Raw genomic sequence first — 20,475 nt, 5'->3', positions numbered from 1 at the left:
TATACACCAATCAATTTCATACAAAAAAAAAATCATATGATGCATGAATCAATGCATCTTTCATGAATGACTTTTTTAATTTAATTATTAATCATTGCTTTTGAATGCATGTCCATACTTAATGCAACACATTTAAGTTTTATCTTACATAAAACCCGTAGATACTAGAAACAAGTTAAAAATCCAAGGTCCAAGGCAATCTTTTCGTTGTATCATAATCACACAATTGTAATTTTTTTTTAACTGGGTCATACACATGTTCCTCGACCAACTTTGGGAATCATCACCGTAAGTTGGAACATTAGAAATCATCACCTAATGCCGGGATGACAAAGGAATCATTACCCTTCAACATCACTTTTCTTGGTATACCAATAATTACAACTGAGTCAAACCACACCACCCTTAGGCAAAGTGGTGGAAAGTTTCCTACAACCGTGGCTAGGAACATGAACCTCCTTATTGGGTTCTTAGGGTAAACATTGCACACGACGTTCAGTATCTTCATGGTCTCCCATGACCGCCATCCAAAGATTCCCACCATTTCAGAGGGCAACTAAGGAAGAAAAAAATAATTACAGTGTTTAGGTCTTTTAATTTTTTTTTTTATAAGAACACCATGCTGGGTATCACTCACCCTGACATACAATGTAAAAATGGTGTCACATGTGAAATTCAGTTCTAAACAACATTAAATATCATACCCAAACAATTTATAGTTTCTTATTAAAAAAACAAGCACAAACACATAGCCTCAAAAGGGCTACAAATGGCTCAACTTAAGCTGTTACATAACCCATGTTACCTTTATATAACATAGTATCGTATGGCATTTGACTCACATGACAAAAATATACCACCATACATTCACTTTCGAACACATTAAATAAAACACAAAATTTTGTTCATGGCTAAACCCGGCCCATAACATAGTACATATGACCAATCAGAATCCAACACCGTAACTTCCCAAAATTTCAAACTTATAAACCTTTTCAAAAAGGTCAAAAGACTAGAAAATTCTCTTTTCTTTTCAGAGTTTTTAACAAATCAGCGGAAACGTTTTTCTTTGAATAAAAGAGGCAAGTTGATAACCTTGGGCGCGTTAGCGTAAAAATCCATATTCGCCAAACAAAAATAACTTGCAACCATTATAATAAGCCATTTGTATTAGAAATAACTTTAAGTTATACAAAATTAAGATTTTCTGAGGAAACCCTTGCCTAAAAACCCAAAAGTCTAGAACACGGGCTGCTAACAGAAACAGTGGGATCCTGAGATCATCTTGCAATCGCGTCATCGCCTGTCTCGCAACCTATTCATCACATGTGCCCATAAAATGGGTCAGTTTCGCGAAAAACTGGTAGGTGCACAAGTGAGATGACAGAAAACTGAATTAAGTACATTTGATTCAGCATGCTAAGCAGTTTAAAGCAGATAAACAGTTAAAACAGATAAGCAGTGTAACTGTCAAATGCAGCATAACGATTCATTCAATCGTAAGTTGTGAACTACCAAGCAACTAGCAAGCCTTATGATCCATCAACAAGTGTGAACAAACTTATGTTTTGATATTAACTGGTCTGTGGGTACGCGCAGACGCAAATCATAGAAACAACCGAGACCAGTTCGGGCGTCTGTTATTCTATGTATTTTTAATAACCCGAATAACTAGTTGAGTCCGCTCCTAAGGGGACGACTTTGGGCCGAGAGAGGATTCCCCAAAGGCAGTTACTTGGCAACATATGTATCCAACTTCTGCAGAATTTCATGGGATCTACCACCTAGGATAATGTCTGGTAGTCCCGTCCCCTAACTCTAATGATTGGGGAGGCCGGATCTTTGCCCATGGGGTAATTGTTAACAACCTGTCCATTGGAGTTTTTGTATCGATCCATCCTCTCCCTTGACAGAAACAAAAGACGAATGTGTGTGTCAGGCGTTGCTTAACTGAAGACCCATTCTACATGCTCTGGTCTTTCAACCACTCGAGCATCTTGCCTGTGAAGGCGATTAATCACCATTTTATGTGATTACAACATTGTGCATTTAGCATTGTTCGAGGTCACATGACCGTCTCATCCGGTCATCGTAGTACTAACGAGCAGTGCACGTCTAGAAGTACTCTATGATGAAAGGGATATAGTTCCTTAACACGAGCTTCAACAGAAGTGTTTTGCAAAGATGTAATGTTTCTCAAAGTTTACTTTTGACATTCTGTATCTTTCGAAATAGTCGACAATTCGTGCCAACATATGGCATACGATTTTCTAAAATCTCTCATCTGTTATCGTAGTATCTGCATGGCTTGATACTGGCCTTGATGAACGGGATACGGGTTTCTCAACAACACCCCCGCCAAGAAGTTCGTTCGAGCCCCAATTCGGGGTTACCCGAGATGTGTCGGATGCACGAACTGAAATAGACAAGCACCCCCTTTCCAAATACGTAGATTTGGGTAGTCTTTTGATGTTTTAGCATAACTCCCTAAAATTCTCAAGTCTACTTTGCAGGACTGCTCACTCGAAAAGCCGGGATCCTTGATAGGGATCCCTCTCTTTAGTCGATGACGTATCGTTTAAGCCCCCGACTCATCTCTTATCGTAAGAGGGAGAGTGATAAATGCCTGTGCATACTCCACGAGGATGCATCTAATAGTACATGCGATAAGCGAAATCATGAGCGCTGTGTGTAATGGCAAGGCGGTAACAAAACATTTGCAAAAGCAGAAGCCTGAGCACAAAGCGCGACGACAAAGTATAAACTGAAAGCAGGAGTGCAAACGCAAAGCCTGTGTGCAAAGCGAGACGACAAAGGAAAGACTGAAAGCAGGAGTGCAAATGCAAAGCTTGTGCGCAAAGCCTGACGACAAAGTAAAGACTGAAAGTAGGAGTGCAAACGCAAAGTCTGTGCGCAAAACGCGACGACAAAGTAAAGATTGAAAGCAGAAATATGTAAGTAAAGCCTAGGCGCAATACACGACGACAAAGTAAAGACTGAAGGCAGGAATGAGTAAGCAAAGCCTAGACGCAATGCGTGGCGGCAAAGGAAAGACATGACAAAAAGTAAAGGACAAGGATCGTGAAACCGCGTCCTTGAGCTAAATGCGTACTCATATAAATATATATAAATATATATACATATATTTAATTGTCTTGTTAATTAATTGAACTTAATTCAATTGTCCAAGTCCTCCGTGCAATCTTCTCCTACCTTAGGGAGTTCCGAGATTGCGGTTGTCGGCGAACGTATGCGATTGACACCTTGAGTCGAGGGGCGTGAGCTGGATCTGTCGTACGAACTGCAAAAGCGATACGTCAACATGCTATCTCAATTAGAAAAGTAGAGAGGACAAGGGCGCTGCCGCTATTCTGTCGTGAAAGAAGCAGAGGCAGGGATAGCGTGCCTCTGCGAACCTGCTATAAGTGCAAGAAGTAAGGGTTGGGGCTGCGAGCCCCTGCTGACCTGCTGTCAGAGGAAAAAACAGGGAGGTAGGGGCCTGCACCCCTGCCTGACGATGGTTCATACAACCCCTGCCTTCTGAGAGATCGGACAGAGGTAGGAGCTGCGCCCCTGCCTAACAAGGTGGAAGAGAGGCAAGGGTAAAGCCCTTGCCTAACAAAAACAACGAGGGAGGCAGGGCGCTTCACCCCTGCCTGTCGGAAGAGCAAAGAGGCAGGGGCCCCTGCCTGTTGGTCACAAAAGGGGAGGCCAGGGGCTTCACCCCTGCCTGCCAAAATTAGTGGAGGCGGGGGCGACGCCCCTGCCTACTAGAAGAAGAAGGCGTAGGGAAGGGGCTCGGCCCCTCCCCCACCAAACTGAGAGTGGAGGGAGGGGGCTCAACCCCTCCCCTGCAAAACGAGGGCACAGGGAGGGGCTTGGCCCCATCCCTGCCGAAGGGTACGCAGGGAAGGGGCTCAGCCCCTCCCTTGCATACATGGGGTACAGGGAGGGGGCTCAACCCCTTCCCTGTCGCTGGAGAGTGTAGGGAGCAGGGAGGGGGGTCGACCCTTCCCCTGAAATCAGAGGGAGTAGGGAGGAGCTCGACCCCTCCCCTGCTTTCAGAGGAAGCAGGGAGAGGCTCGACCCCTCCCCTGCCGACTCAACGAGAAAGAAAGGGAAGAAAACAGGAGAAGGAGACAGAGGAAGAAGAAGACGCGTACCTGGGGGGTTGCCGGAGGGAGTGTCGCCGGCGTACGAGTGTCGCCGGTGGCCATTGCTCGGCAAACACAAGGAGAGTGGGGGAGGGCGTCGGGTACCGAGAGAGCGAGAGGGGAAGGGGTTTCGAATGTGAAACCCCTCCCCTCCTCGCTGCTTTAAATAGGCGCAAGAGAGGGAGGGTGATCCTGTTACGACAATGAAGCCAAACATGATACTTCAAGTACAAGGTTTTGATGATGAGCAAGTGGAATCAAGTGCATTTCAGCCAAGGCTATGAAGAAATTGAAGAATTCGATGAAGAATCTTTGAAGACTAGTGTGCAAATGTTTATTTCATTAAAAGTCTTAGATTCTTGTAAGAGCCTTACTTAGAGTGCATATTTAGGTTGCATTTCACCTTAAAAGTCTTTAGAAAAACTTTTCTAAAAAGAACCTTCATGAAAATCTTTTTAGAAAACTCTTTTCTTAAATTTTCATGTTTATTAGTCGACCAATAGACTTATCAGTCGACTAATCCTTTCGCGCCATATTTTCTAAAAAAGTCATTCTTGTCAAATTAGTCGATCGAAGATTTTATCAGTCGACTGGACAGAATGTCTGTTTTCTGGAAAATTAGCAGCAGTCGACTAATGGTTTTATCAGTCGACTGAACAGAACATGTGTTTTCTGAAAAATTTAGCAGCAGTCGACTAATGTTTTTTATCAGTCGACCGAACAAAATGTTTGTTTTTCAGAAGATTTTAGCAGCAGTCGACTAAAAGGTTTTTCAGTCTACTGATGATATTATCAGTCGACTAACTTTTCTCAAGTCGACTAAGTTTCAAAAGTTCAGATTTTCAAACGGCTCGATTAACAGATCAGTCGACCGACGATAACTGTCAGTCTACTAATAACTAACTATTAGTCGACTAACTGATGTTTCAGTCGACTAATTTTGCCGTTTTCCTGAAACTTCACAAAGGCGGGTCTTTCCATTTTTCAAACGTTTTGATCGTTCGAAATGGACTGTTTTGACACCCTTTCATACTATCAACGTATAGAATCTTTTAACTATAAATATGAGTGCATTTTACACTAAAAAACACAAAGAAACAACAAGAATTCAATTGATTTGAATCATTTACTTATTGCTTTTCACTCCTATTCATTCAAGTATTTGTTTTCTCACTCACGTGATATTTTCACTTCAGTTTTTCACTCAAATCACTTTGAGAGATAGTGAATTCGTGAGTAGAGTGTTTCAACAACCTCAAAAGCCAATTGCATCTCATTTGCATTCAAAAGGAAGGCTCATAGGTTGTATTGTAAGTTGTTATTTCTTTTATGTAAAAAGGATTCCTTGGTGTAAAGGAGTTGTTTGCTTTCAGTAGAATTGTTACTGAAAGTGGGACCGATTATGGTCTGTGTGATCTTGTAGTTTACAAGGTTGATAGTGAAAAATCTCAAGCAAGTTTTGCTTGGGGACTGGATGTAGGTCGGGTTAGACCGAACCAAGATAAAATCTTGTGTTCTTTGTGTGTTTGCTTTTCGATTTGCAAAATCATTCTATATTTCGCAGAATTTTTTTTAAAAGCACTATTCACCCCCCCTCTAGTGCTCGTTGCCTCGATCCTAGTGCACTTTCATTTGGTATCAGAGCACAGATTTGCTATTACTTTGATTTGACCATCAACTAGCATGACAACTACAACATCTCAGCACAAAGAAGGAAACTCCTCTGTTCGTCCTCCTCTCTTCGACGGAACAAACTATGGATACTGGAAAGTAAGAATGACAATATTCTTGCAATCCATGGATCTAGATATTTGGAGAGTTGTTTCAGAAAAGTACCAAACTCCATCAACTGATTTCAGCCGATGGATCGATGATGAAAAGAAGACTGCTTCACTGAATGCCAAAGCCATGAATGCATTATATTGTGACGTTGACAAGGTAGAATTCAATCGCATCTCTCAATGCTCTACAACAAATGAAATTTGGCATACTCTTATCGTGACACACGAAGGTACGTCAAAGGTAAAAGAATCTAAAATTGCTTCTTTAGTTCATAAATTTGAATTGTTCAAAATGAAGCAAAATGAATCTATATCGGACATGGTAACTAGAATGACCGATATAACTAACACTTTGAAATCCCTTGGAAAAGAATATTCACAAGTGGATTTAGTCAGAAAGATTCTAAGGTGTTTAACTCCTGAATGGGAGGGAAAAACCACTGCTATTGAAGAAGCAAATGATCTCAATACTCTCACTCTTGAAGACTTAGTTGGTAAACTAATGGCATATGAGGTCCAACTTCAAGACAGACAAGAAGAAGAGCCTAAGAAGAAATCTCTTGCTTTTAAGGCTACTTCTGACTTAGAAAATTCAGAAGAAGATGAAGATATTGCCCTCATCACAAGGCAATTCAGAAGATTCATCAAAAAGGGAAGATTTCAAAGAAAGGTAAAGAAAGCAGATTCTTCCATTCCCAATGAAGTAAAGTGCTTTAACTGCAAAAAGGCAGGACATATCAAGAAAGATTGTCCTCTTCTCAAATTCAAGCCCAAGGACCAATTCAAAAAGAAAAAGGCATTTCAAGCATGTTGGGATGATAGTGACTCCTCTTTCGATGAAGAATCAAATGAAGAAGTCGCCAACATGTGTTTTGTAGCACAAGAAGATTCGATAAGTCAATTTGACTATGATGAGTTATTTGAAGCATTTAATGATTTATATGCTAAATTTAAGAGTCTTGGTTCTAAAAATAAAGAGTTAAAAACTGAAAATTTAACTCTTGACTCTCAAAATAAAGTGTTACTTCAAGAAATAGAAGATCTCAAGAAGGAAAATTCTTGCCAAGCACTTAAGATAAAAGAAATTGGAGTTAGAACCAATCTCTTACAAAATGAAATATTTAGTCTTAAAGAAAAGTCAAAAGATCTTCTTTCTATAGTGACCAAATTCACAAATGGTTAAGAGAATCTAGAAAAACTTCTTGGTTCTCAAAGATGCTCGGTTAATAAAACCGGATTGTGATATAGCTTCTTTGATACTCAAAATAGACCAAACCTTGTGGTAAAAAATCAAAGACATTATTCTCAACCTTTTGTTCATAAAACTAAACTTTCTAGTTCTAATAAAAATGCATCTAGAAATGATTATTCTAGAAATGTTTATTCTAAATCTTTTTATAGAAAGAATATCTATTATCAAAGGAAACCAAAATCCAAATGGATATGGGTTCCTAAGACTAACTCTCATGGACCCGAAAATAGAAAGGGGTCAAATGCTCTGTTTTCTGATTTTGTTGTAGGTACACAACATAAGGAGCAAATGAATATTGGACAGCGGCTGTTCCAAACATATGACTGGAAGGCTGGAGTTATTTTCCACCCTCCAAAATAAGGATGGAGGAACCGTCACCTTTGGTGACAATAACAAGGGAAAAGTGATAGATATTGGTAATATTGGTAATCCAAAATTTCCCTTGATAGAAAATGTTCTTTTAGTAGATGGTTTAATGCATAATTTAATATCTATCAGTCAATTATGTGATAAAGGTTTTCATGTTTCTTTTGAAAATGATTTATGCTTAATTTCTGATTTTCAATCTAAAAAGATCATTTTTAAAGGTAAAAGAAGAAACAATGTGTATGAACTATATCTAGATGAATTACCCTCTTTTAATGAAAAATGTCTTATTGTTTCAAATGAAATTCAATGGTTATGGCACAAGAGACTTGGACATGTTAACTTTAAAATTATTTCAAAATTATCCAAGAATGATCTTGTAAGAGGCCTACCTAGAATACCATATAAAAAGGATCACTTATTTGATGCTTGTCAAAGGGGTAAACAAATCAAGAGTTCTTTTAAAGCAAAAGATATAGTTTCAACAAAACGTCCTCTTGAACTTTTACATTTAGATCTATTTGGACCATCTAGAATTCAAAGTTTGAATGGTAGCAAGTATGCTTTTGTTATAGTAGATGATTATTCTCGGTTTACATGGGTGATTCTTCTAAAAAACAAAAATGATGCTTTTTCAGAATTTTCTAAACTTTGTAGAAGAATTACAAATGAAAAATCTACATCTATTATTAAAATTCGTAGTGATCGTGGTGGTGAATTTGAAAATGAATCTTTTCTAAAGTTTTGTGATTTACATGGTATATCTCACAACTTTGCTTTTCCTAGAGCGGCTCCACAAAATGGAGTTGTTGAAAGAAAAAATAGAACTTTGCAAGAATGTGCTAGAACCATGCTTCAAGATAAAAATTTACCAAAATACTTTTGGGCTGAAGCAATTAATACAGCATGTTATGTCTTAAATCGTGTTCTTATTCGACCAATTTTACATAAAACATGTTTTGAATTATATTATGATCGTATACCAAAAATCTCATATTTCAAAATTTTTGGTAGTAAATGTTTCTTGTTAAATACCAAAGATAATCTTGATAAGTTTGATTCAAAATCAGATGAATCAATATTTCTTGGATATTCTTCTAGAAGTAAAACATATCGTATTTTCAATAAAAGAACATCTTGTATTGAAGAATCTTTACATGTTGTATTTGATGAGAATTGTGAGCAGGTCATTCCTCTAAGCGAAGAAGAAGAAGCAATACTTCAAGAAGAACCCTTGATAGAGAGTACTTCTCAAGAAAATATTCCTCTTCAACCGGTTTGGAAAGAAGTTCCTAATCATCCACATGAACAAGTTATTTGTGAAATAAAGAGTGGTGTCCAAACTAGAAGGCAGTTAGAAAAATATATTGCAAATGTTGCTTTCATATTTAAATTAGAACCAAAGAATATCAATGAGGCATGTGATGATGAATTTTGGCTTTTAGCCATGTCTGAAGAACTTAACCAATTCACTAGGAATGATGTTTGGGATCTAGTTGATAGACCAAAGGATCATCCAGTAATTGAAACAAGATGGGTCTTCCGAAATAAGCTGGATGAAAATGGTGAAGTCATTCGTAACAAAGAAAGGCTAGTAGCACAAGGCTATAATCAAGAAGAAGGCATAGATTTTGATGAAACCTATGCACCAGTGGCTCGATTAGAGTCAATTCGAATGATGCTTGCTTTTGCTAGTTACATGAACTTCAAGTTATATCAAATTGATGTTAAAAGTGCATTCTTAAATGGACACATCAATGAAGAAGTTTATGTAGAGCATCCTCCAGGCTTTGAAAATGAGAAATATCCAAAAAAAGTCTACAAATTAAAAAGAGCTTTGTATGGACTCAAACAAGCACCAAGAGCGTGGTATGAAAGACTACGAAACTTTCTAGAACAATCTGGTTTTTCCATTGGTCGGGTAGACTCCACTTTATTTATTAAAAATCTTAATTCAGATATTCTTATTGTGCAAATTTATGTTGATGACATAATATTTGGTTCTACTAATGATTCTCTTTGTAAAGAATTTGCTAAAGCTATGCAGGAAGAGTTTGAAATGAGCTTGATGGGCGAATTAAACTACTTCCTTGGACTACAAATAAAACAAACTGAAGAAGGAATCTTCATCAATCATGCTAAGTATACAAAAGAACTTATCAAGAGATTTGGGATGGACTCATCGAAATCAAGAAGGAATCCTATGAGTACAACTACTTCTCTTGATAAAGATGAAAATGGTAAAAGTTTAGATACTAAGCTCTACAGAAGTATGATCGGATCTCTATTATACTTAACTGCTAGTCGACCTGATATTATGTTTAGTGTTTGTATGTGTGCAAGATTTCAAGCTAATCCAAAGGAATCTCATTTAACTGCAGTAAAACAAATTCTTCGTTATTTGAAAGATACTTCAGATTTCGGTTTGTTTTACCCAAAATCATTTTCCTTTGATTTAGTTTCATATAGTGATGCAGATTTTGCAGGAAGCAAATCTGATCGCAAGAGTACTAGTGGAACTTGTCATTTCTTAAGAAATTCCTATGTCTCTTGGTTTAGTAAAAAGCAAAATTCAGTATCACTCTCAACAACTGAAGCAGAATATATAGCGGCTAGTTTAGCATGTTCACAAGTACTTTGGATGAAACAGACCTTAAAAGATTTTGGTTTGAATTACTCCACAACAACTATTTATTGTGATAACACTAATGCTATAAATCTTTCGAAAAATCCTATTCAGCACTCAAGAACTAAGCATATTGAAGTTAGACATCAGTTTTTAAGAGATCACGTGTTAAAAGGAGATATTTCGTTAAATTTTATTTCCACTAAAGAACAACATGCCGATATCTTCACTAAACCTCTTAAAAATGAAGATTTTATGAGAATTAGGAGAGAACTAGGTATTTACTCGTTTTTGGATTTATAAAAATGCTGATTTTTGAACAAAATCTCAAAATCGCACTATATTAGTCGACCGATAAAATTTTAGTCGACTGGTGTTTTATATTTTGGAATGTATCGCACCATGTTAGTCGATCGATATATTTCTAGTCGACTGATGATATTTTTAGAATAAGTCACACTTTTTAGTCGACCGATAAAGTTTTAGTCGACTAAATTTTTTTTAAAAAATTTTTAAATGAAGGGACACGACACCCCTTGGATTTGTTTTAAAACCCGTTTTTTTTTAAAAAAAAAAAGAGGCATCGTTTCACTTCGTACCTTTTCGTTTTTCTTAAAAACGAAAACCTCTCTTTCTCTCTTGCCTCTCTCTCTTCCGAAAAACCCTCGGAGTGCCATTCGACTCCATCTTCGCCGGGATTTTCTTACCATAACAGGGAGACGCCAGAATCTTCTGGCCGTGATCTTGAAACGCCAGAATCCTCTTGCAGTGACTGGCGCATCTTCAAAACACGCCGAAACTCTCTTGCCGTGACAGTGTATTGCCGGAATCCCCTTGTGGCCGACCTCTCCTCGCCGTCAGCCACCGCATCGTCCTTCATTTTTTATCGCCGGAAAGCTTTTTCCCTTTGCCGGACGTCATTTAGAAGCCGACATTTTTTTTTGGTAACTTTTTTTTACCATGCCTCGTACGAAGTCTGCATCTGCAAAAGGTTTAGGTTCTCCTCCTCCTACACCTACTTCAAGACATGGTTTTTCACTAAGATTACTTCGCAATCCTCTTCTCTATGACACTTTTGGATCAATTTCTGCACTACCTATTCTACCAGGCCGAAATGTTCTATTTCACTTGTTTTTTCGTTACAAAATAAGAGAATTATTTCCTGGTATTTCACATCTTTTTGATGCTTGTGCAGATACCCTTCACTATTCGTTTCTTATTCACTTGTTTTACATGAATTTACAAATGAATCATGAAACTGGAGTTTTGTCCTCTCTTGTTCGTGATGTTGAAATCGAGTTTGATTCGAAATTACTTGGAGAAATTCTTGAAATTCCACCTTCAGACACTCTTTTTAACACTATTGAATTGAATGATGAAAGAGTTTTTGAACAAATTCTTCTTCCAGAAGCACCTCACTGCCCTCTTTTCAAAAATACTAATCTTCAAACTCGTGCACGCATTGCTGGACGAATCCTTGCCCACAATGTTCTACCCAAAACTGGTTCTTTTGATTATTATTCCACAGATCTATCTACGGCTCTTTATGTTTTATTTGGAAATATTTCTGTTAACTGGGCCAATGTGTATTTTACAAATTTGTGGAAACAAAAACCATTTCTTCTTTATGGTTGTCTTTTAACCCGTATTTTTAGACATTTCAAAGTTCCTTTAACAAATGAAAAATACATTGAGCAAAAAGAGTTTTTTGATCAAACAATTTTTAAAAGAATGAAAATTAAATATCTGTCTCCTTTAAATGTTGATCAAACTGAACCATCTGATCCTAATGAACCACCAATTTCTGAACCTTCACCTTCTGCGACACCTTCATCTCATGCAAAAAGAAAGAAATTTTCAACAAATCAAGACCATGATGAAGTTATGCAGAGACTGGAAGCTTTGGAGCTGCATCAACACACTTTTCATGAAGATGTGACTCAACAACTTGCTTCAATTCAGAAGGATGTAACTGTCATTAAGGATTTGCTAAACTCTCTTTTCTGATCTTTGATCTTTGAAATACATACTTTATGGGTTGTAATATTTTTAAACTTGTATCTCTATTTTGCTTATGCTATTTTTGCCCTTACTCTTTTTTATTCTGACAAAGGGGGAGAAAAAGATAAAGATAGCATTACATTGAAATTGCAGGAGATCTTGAGAAAAAGATGATAGCAATTACATTGCAGGAGATCTTGTATGAGAAATGCAAAATTAAGAGAAAAAGAAAGCTTTGAATGAATGTATTTCTAAATGCATGAAGAAATGATGAATGAAAATGCAAACCAATCAATATGTGATATATGTGCTTTAAATGATGTGCTTTAAATGTGCTAACTTTTAATGTTTTGCAGCATATTGATAGGGGGAGTAAAATCTCCATCTATGCATCTAAATGCTTCATCTTTGATTAAGTTTGTCATCATCAAAAAGGGGGAGATTGTTACGATAATGAAGCCAAACATGATACTTCAAGTACAAGGTTTTGATGATGAGCAAGTGGAATCAAGTGCATTTCAGCCAAGGCTATGAAGAAATTGAAGAATTCGATGAAGAATCTTTGAAGACTAGTGTGCAAATGTTTATTTCATTAAAAGTCTTAGATTCTTGTAAGAGCCTTACTTAGAGTGCATATTTAGGTTGCATTTCACCTTAAAAGTCTTTAGAAAAACTTTTCTAAAAAGAACCTTCATGAAAATCTTTTTAGAAAACTCTTTTCTTAAATTTTCATGTTTATTAGTCGACCAATAGACTTATCAGTCGACTAATCCTTTCGCGCCATATTTTCTAAAAAAGTCATTCTTGTCAAATTAGTCGATCGAAGATTTTATCAGTCGACTGGACAGAATGTCTGTTTTCTGGAAAATTAGCAGCAGTCGACTAATGGTTTTATCAGTCGACTGAACAGAACATGTGTTTTCTGAAAAATTTAGCAGCAGTCGACTAATGTTTTTTATCAGTCGACCGAACAAAATGTTTGTTTTTCAGAAGATTTTAGCAGCAGTCGACTAAAAGGTTTTTCAGTCTACTGATGATATTATCAGTCGACTAACTTTTCTCAAGTCGACTAAGTTTCAAAAGTTCAGATTTTCAAACGGCTCGATTAACAGATCAGTCGACCGACGATAACTGTCAGTCTACTAATAACTAACTATTAGTCGACTAACTGATGTTTCAGTCGACTAATTTTGCCGTTTTCCTGAAACTTCACAAAGGCGGGTCTTTCCATTTTTCAAACGTTTTGATCGTTCGAAATGGACTGTTTTGACACCCTTTCATACTATCAACGTATAGAATCTTTTAACTATAAATATGAGTGCATTTTACACTAAAAAACACAAAGAAACAACAAGAATTCAATTGATTTGAATCATTTACTTATTGCTTTTCACTCCTATTCATTCAAGTATTTGTTTTCTCACTCACGTGATATTTTCACTTCAGTTTTTCACTCAAATCACTTTGAGAGATAGTGAATTCGTGAGTAGAGTGTTTCAACAACCTCAAAAGCCAATTGCATCTCATTTGCATTCAAAAGGAAGGCTCATAGGTTGTATTGTAAGTTGTTATTTCTTTTATGTAAAAAGGACTCCTTGGTGTAAAGGAGTTGTTTGCTTTCAGTAGAATTGTTACTGAAAGTGGGACCGATTATGGTCTGTGTGATCTTGTAGTTTACAAGGTTGATAGTGAAAAATCTCAAGCAAGTTTTGCTTGGGGACTGGATGTAGGTCGGGTTAGACCGAACCAAGATAAAATCTTGTGTTCTTTGTGTGTTTGCTTTTCGATTTACAAAATCATTCTATATTTCGCAGAATTTTTTTTAAAAGCACTATTCACCCCCCCTCTAGTGCTCGTTGCCTCGATCCTAGTGCACTTTCAAATCCGGGTTGGATCCGGGTCGGGTTCAGATCTGACTCGGATTCAACTAACACTTTTTTTGCATTTGATTTTACAAACATGGATATAAAGTCGGACACAATTTTATTTTCATATTCCTGTGCATAAAAGAGGAGGGTTGCGGTAGGCCTGTGACAGCCAGCATAAAAACTTTGTCATATCCTATGAAAATGAACCAATATGAGAATTTCGTTGGGGCGTTCCCTACTGAGCGACGCGCTGTACTCTCTAGGCCCGGAGGCAGTGATAAATGTGCAAGGGTTGCTAGGTCGTCGCCCAGAAGCGACGCGTCACACCGGCGCCCGGGTGTGGTGTCAAATAGGAAAGGGTTCCCTCACTTTGTTGGACGGGTGGGGGTAAAGAAGTTAGTCCAAGACCATAAAATTAGGTTAGCCACTTGGAACATAGGGTCTTTAACTGGTAAGTTGGTAGAGTTAGTAGATGTTATGTGTAGGAGAAAGATTGATATTTTATGTCTTCAAGAGACCAAATGGGTAGGTGAGAAAGCTAAAGTGATAGAACCTTGGGGATATAAGATTTGGTATACAGGAATAAATAGGAATAGGAATGGAGTAGGGATTGTTATGAGTCGTCAGTTTATAGATAATGTAGTTGAGGTCCGTAGGAAGGGTGATAGAATTTTACTTATTAAATTAGTATTAGGTACGGATATTATTAATATTATTAGTGTTTATGCACCTCAAGTAGGTTTAGATGATTCCATTAAGCATCAATTTTGGGAAGATTTAGATGGAGTAGTACAAGAGACATCTTATGGAGAAAAACTTTTCATCGGCGGTGACCTTAATGGACATGTAGGCATTAGTAGGGATGGATTTGAGAATATCCATGGAGGCTATGGTATAGGAGAAAGAAATGAAAGTGGAGAAAGGATTTTAGATTTTTGTTTGTCCTATGATATGATCTTAGCAAACACTTGGTTTAGGAAGAGGGAGTCTCACCTAGTAACATTTAAAAGTGAGGTTAATACGAGTCAAATAGATGTTTTCCTACTTAGAAAGAGAGATAGGGGTTGTTGCATCGATTGTAAGGTTATACCAGGAGAAAGTGTAGCTACACAACATAGAGTCTTAATTTTAGATCTTAGAATTAGATAATGCCGCAAAAGGGATAGACATAGGATAGATCCTAGAATTAAGTGGTGGGCACTGAAAGGAGCTAAACAAGGAATGTTTGTAGAGCAGGTAGTTAAGGAAGTTGATTGGTGTCTCGAGGAGGATTCAGAATCAATGTGGAATAAGATAGCGGGTGGTATGAGAAAAGTAGCTAAGGAGGTATTGGGTGAGTCTAAAGGCGGTGCACCACTAGGTAAGTATACATCATGGTGGAACGAGGATGTCAAATTAGCTATTAAGGTTAAAAAAGAGTGTTATAGAAATCTAAGTAAGAGTCGTGATAATGAGAATTTGGAGAAGTATATGATAGCAAAGAAGGAAGCTAAAAAGGTTGTTCGAAACGCGAGGGCTAAGGTATATAAGGAGGTTTATGACAAGTTGGATACCAAAGAAGGCGAGAAGGATATTTATAGGCTTGCAAAGATGAGAGATAGGAAATCGAAGGATTTGGGTATGGTTAGATGTATCAAAGATGAAACGCAAAGGGTTTTAGTCAAAGATGAGGAGATTAAGGAGAGATGGAAAGATTATTTTGATAAGCTATTTAATGATAGTCATGCTCAAGATCTTAGAGACTTCTCCATTCCTTTTTATGAGATAAATCGTGACTTCATGCGCAAGATTCAAAAGAAAGAAATTGCAGAGGCTTTGAAGAAAATGAAATCAAGAAGGGCAGTTGGCCCAGATGGTATACCTATCGAGGCTTGGAAATGCTTGGGAGAGAAAGGTTTAGAATGGTTGACAAATCTTTTTAACTTGATTTGGCGAACAAATAAGATGCCTAAAGAGTGGAGGAAGAGTACTTTGGTGCCTTTATATAAGAATAAGGGTGATATACAAGATTGCACAAACTATCGTGGTATAAAACTCATGAGTCATACTATGAAACTTTGGGAGAGGGTGATTGAGTCTAGGTTGAGGAAGGTTGTCATGATATCAGAGAATCAATTTGGTTTTATGCCTGGAAGATCAACTATGGAAGCTATACATCTTCTTAGACAACTTATTGAAAGATATAGAGAGAGGAACAAAGATTTGCATATGGTTTTTATTGATTTAGAGAAGGCATACGATAGAGTACCTAGGGACGTTCTCTGGTGGACAATGATGAAGAAAGGTGTTTCTCTCAAGTACATTAGTATAATTAAAGATATGTATGAAGGAGTAGTAACCAATGTCCGCACTTGTGGAGGGGTGACAACCAATTTTCCGATAACGGTTGGGTTACATCAAGGATCTGCTTTAAGCCCTTTCCTATTTGCAATAGTGATGGATGAGCTTACGAGATCAATTCAAGAAAATGTACCGTGGTGTATGTTGTTTGCTGATGATATTGTTTTGATTGATGAGTCTAGAGCTGGGGTTAATGCTAAGTTAGAATTATGGAGACAGACATTGGAAGCTAGAGGTTTTAAGTTGAGTAAGAGTAAGACTGAATATATGGAATGTCGGTTTAGTAAGCAACGAAGTAGTGATGGGAGTGTAGTGAAGCTTGGTGAGCAAGATATACCGGTGAATGATTATTTCAAATATTTGGGATCCATCATTCAAAAGTATGGAGAAATTGATGGAGATGTAAATCATAGGATAAAGGTTGGGTGGATGAAATGGAAAAGTGCTACTGGAGTGCTGTGCGATCGTAGAATGCCATTGCGGTTGAAGGGAAAGTTTTATAGGACGACTATTAGACCCGCTTTACTATATGGTACGGAATGTTGGGCTGCCAAGAGACATCATATTCAAAAAATGAGTGTAGCTGAGATGCGGATGCTTAGATGGATGTGTGGAAATACAATAAAAGATAAGATTCGGAACGAAGAGATACGTAAGAAGGTAGGTGTTGCACCCATTGAAAATAAGATGCGAGAGAATCGTTTACGGTGGTTTGGACATATTCGGCGAAGGCCTAATGATGCTCCAGTTAGAAGGTTGGAGAAATGGGAAAATATATTAGTTAAAAGAGGTCGGGGTAGGCCTAGGAAGACTTGGATGGAGATGATAGGAAAGGATATGAATGCTTTGAACCTCACCGAGGACATGGCGTTGGATAGAAATGATTGGAGGAAAAGGATTCATGTGGAAGACCCAAAATGAATTTCTTTTTTGGTTCATATCGCTGACCCCAATTGTTTTGGGATGAAGGCGTAGTTGTTGTTTGTTGTTTTGTTGTATTCCTGTGCATAAAAGAACCCACAGGATCCCAGATTCGTTTGAATCCAATTCCGACATAACCCATTAAATAAATCCAAATCTTGCTGACTAGAAATTCAGATTTTTACATACTTGAATAAAAACTCAGACTTATTAAACAAAAGTCCAAATTTACATATTTAAACAAAAACCCAGATTTTTACTAAACAAAAATCCAGATTTACCTACATAAATAAAAACTACGATTTATTAAACATAATCAGAAAGTCATATTCTTACACCTAACCAGGAAATCAGATTGAAAATCTGCTTTGTAGACCTAATCAGAAAATCAGATTGAAAGTCAGATTTGTAGCATGGCTTGAAAATCATGTTCATGCATAGCTAATAAAAAAAATATCAGATTCATGAATAACGGTTCGGATTCATACTGACAGTTCATAAACCCACATAAGCACGATTCCATAAATCTAAATGCATACAGAATCATAACATAGCTTGAAGCTCATAAATTGGATTTTTACTTAAGCAAATTCGGACTTAACCAATTAAATAGAAATGTGGATTTTTATTTAATCTAAAACCAGATTTAATTAATCCAGAAAAACCCAGATTTTTATTTAATGAAATCTCAGGTTTTGCAAATTGAAATGCCCCAGATTTACATGTTTAACAAAAACTCAAATTGAGTTAATTAATTGCAGATTCAAATCATATTTAACAATAACTCAGTTCTAGGTATTTAATTACAGATTTAATGTGTATTTAAAACTTCTTGTTTAATAAATCCGCTCCTGACCCAACGTGTATTAAGAAGATAATAAGATTAAATTCCCATAAAAAAAACCCAAACAGGTTTATTTAATCAAGGAAATGTTCAGACGTTACTTAGTTTAGGAAGATGATCAGATCTTAAAGGTAACTGCAATAAAACAGAAAGTTGGATCATAAGAGCTGCAAAAGAATTCAGATCTTATGGGGATAGCAATAAACAGGAAAACTCAGATCATAAGGTGAACATGATAATAGGAATATTCAGATCATATGTATAAACAAAAACAAAGCTAATACTACCAGGTAAATAAAACAACTCAAATTGTTGGGTTCAGTCCAAAACAAATCTGTACACGAACCTCCAAAAATTTATTTCTGGGTCCAGTCCAAAACAAATCTGATTTGAACCCACAGAAACAGATTTTCCTTCTTTTCTTTTCCTTTTACTAATCCAAGCCCAGCGTGAATCTGGTTTTGGACAGATTCTTGGGTTCAATAAAATACCCAACAAAAATCAAATCACATGCCATAAAGTCGAAACATGAAAATCAGGGTCTGTACATGGGCAGTACTCAGCCAAAAAAAAAAATCTGTACATGCTATTTAGATCAGGGAAAAAAAAACGCATATCAGACCTAGACCTATTTTTTATTTTTTTTTCTTAAAGCCTAAGCCAGATTCAATCCATGCTAGTCCCCTCTGTCGAATTAGGAGGGAGGCCCGTACCTTTGGTGATGGTTGAACTGTGAAGAAGAAGAGGAAATGCAGGTCGGCCTGCTCCTTCACCACCCTCTTCTTTGTCTCTCTCTCTCTCTTGCTGCTGTCTCTCTCAAAACACCTAGGAGATGTCCCTCTTAATAAAAGGAAACATAAGGAAAGGTAAGCTTTCCTTAGTTGATATGTAGTAAAAAAATTCTTTTAATAGTTTTTCAATTAAATCATTTTCTAACTAATTTAATACCTACCTAGTTTTTTTAAAAATTGAAATTCTCAATAACCATGGACCATGGATCTCATTCTCACAATCCACAATCCGATTAAGGTCCAAAGCCTGTACCAATCTTCTATACATATTTAAATAATATTAAATTATTATTTTACACCAGAGTTGCATAAAACATTATTAATTGCATAAATAACTTTAAAAAAAAATCCCAGAAAAATACGAGATATTACAGGCATAGTTGGAATTATTTTATTTGTTATGGGGCTTTTTGTAGATAGTTGTCTTTTTATTATTCCTTTGTAGTTATTTCTTACTTTCTTTTGGGGTATTATTGTCCTTATTTTTATGATTCTTGTTTATGTAGCCCCAATACAAGGGTTGACTCCTTGTATTAATATAGCTGCTCGATAAGATTGAGTGAGTTTCTGCCCTCTACATTGTGTGCCCTCTCTTTTTGCATCCTCCTCTCCCACAAAATTGAGAAGCATGAATTATATGTAACATAACCAAGAGTTCTTCCTAATGATAAAGCTCACATTGCAAGGCAGTCAGTTTGATATTCCTGACTGTAGAAAAATATTGATAGAGTGACAAGGAGAAATATCATCATTTTAGCACATCTAGTGGTATTTCTGTTATTAGTCTCTCTTTTGGATGTAATATAAAAGTATTGTTTAGGTTTTATCTATCTTATTTTGGTACGGCACTATTGAATGACATACTTGTCAGTTGTAGGTAAATTGCCCCGTTAGGGCTCTTTGTATTAATAAAAGCAGCTGTGTTTGGCCTCACACACAAGCAGTTATTTGGAGCTGTTTGATGATTCTTGTCCAAGGTATTCCAAGCTTCTTCCTCTTCTCAAAGTTATTATGGTATCAGAGCCTCTACAAGTTCCTTGTGTGCTTCATTGATCTGTCTCACTCTCCTTCTCTTCTTCCTTCTTCCTGTTCTTACCCTTCTCATTCTCTTCATTTTCTCTCTCCCTTTATTCTTTCTTCACAATAAAATTTTGTTTTCTTCTTGGTTATCTTTTATTCTACCTTTTCTTCGTTTTCTTGCTGCCCAAGTTCTTTTTCTCTCTTCTTTAACTCTTCGTTCTTTTTCATCATCTTTTCATTGTTTTCATTTCCCTTCTATCTATGTTTCACTTTTGCTGTAATTTTTCAGACACAGAAACATTAATTTCAGATCTGCATCATTGGTGCTGATGTCATCATCTCTGCCATTGACTTCAACAATTTCTGAAACTTCTACAGCTTCAGTTTTCCTTTGATATCTGATGCTCCCTTGTATCCTCTTAAATCCCTTGATTCAAAAATTTAAAAAAGGGACTCATTTTCAAAAGGGCTTGAGACGGAGAATATGAATATTTCATCTACTTTGACCCCC

General features: G+C 36.9%; 1 protein-coding gene across 4 annotated transcripts in view; it reads left to right on the top strand.

Moving 5' to 3' along the window:
* Positions 1-20,475, top strand: part of FOLT1 (folate transporter 1) — an 81,916-nt gene that overhangs the window by 21,511 nt on the left and 39,930 nt on the right. The window lies entirely within an intron of this gene.

The sequence above is a fragment of the Nuphar pumila genome, chromosome 10 (assembly GCF_984573655.1).
Source record: "Nuphar pumila chromosome 10, dmNupPumi1.hap1.1, whole genome shotgun sequence".
NCBI classification, from domain to species: Eukaryota; Viridiplantae; Streptophyta; class Magnoliopsida; order Nymphaeales; family Nymphaeaceae; genus Nuphar; species Nuphar pumila.
Note: the sequence above shows the minus strand (reverse complement) of the source record. Positions and strands in the feature narration are given on the sequence as shown.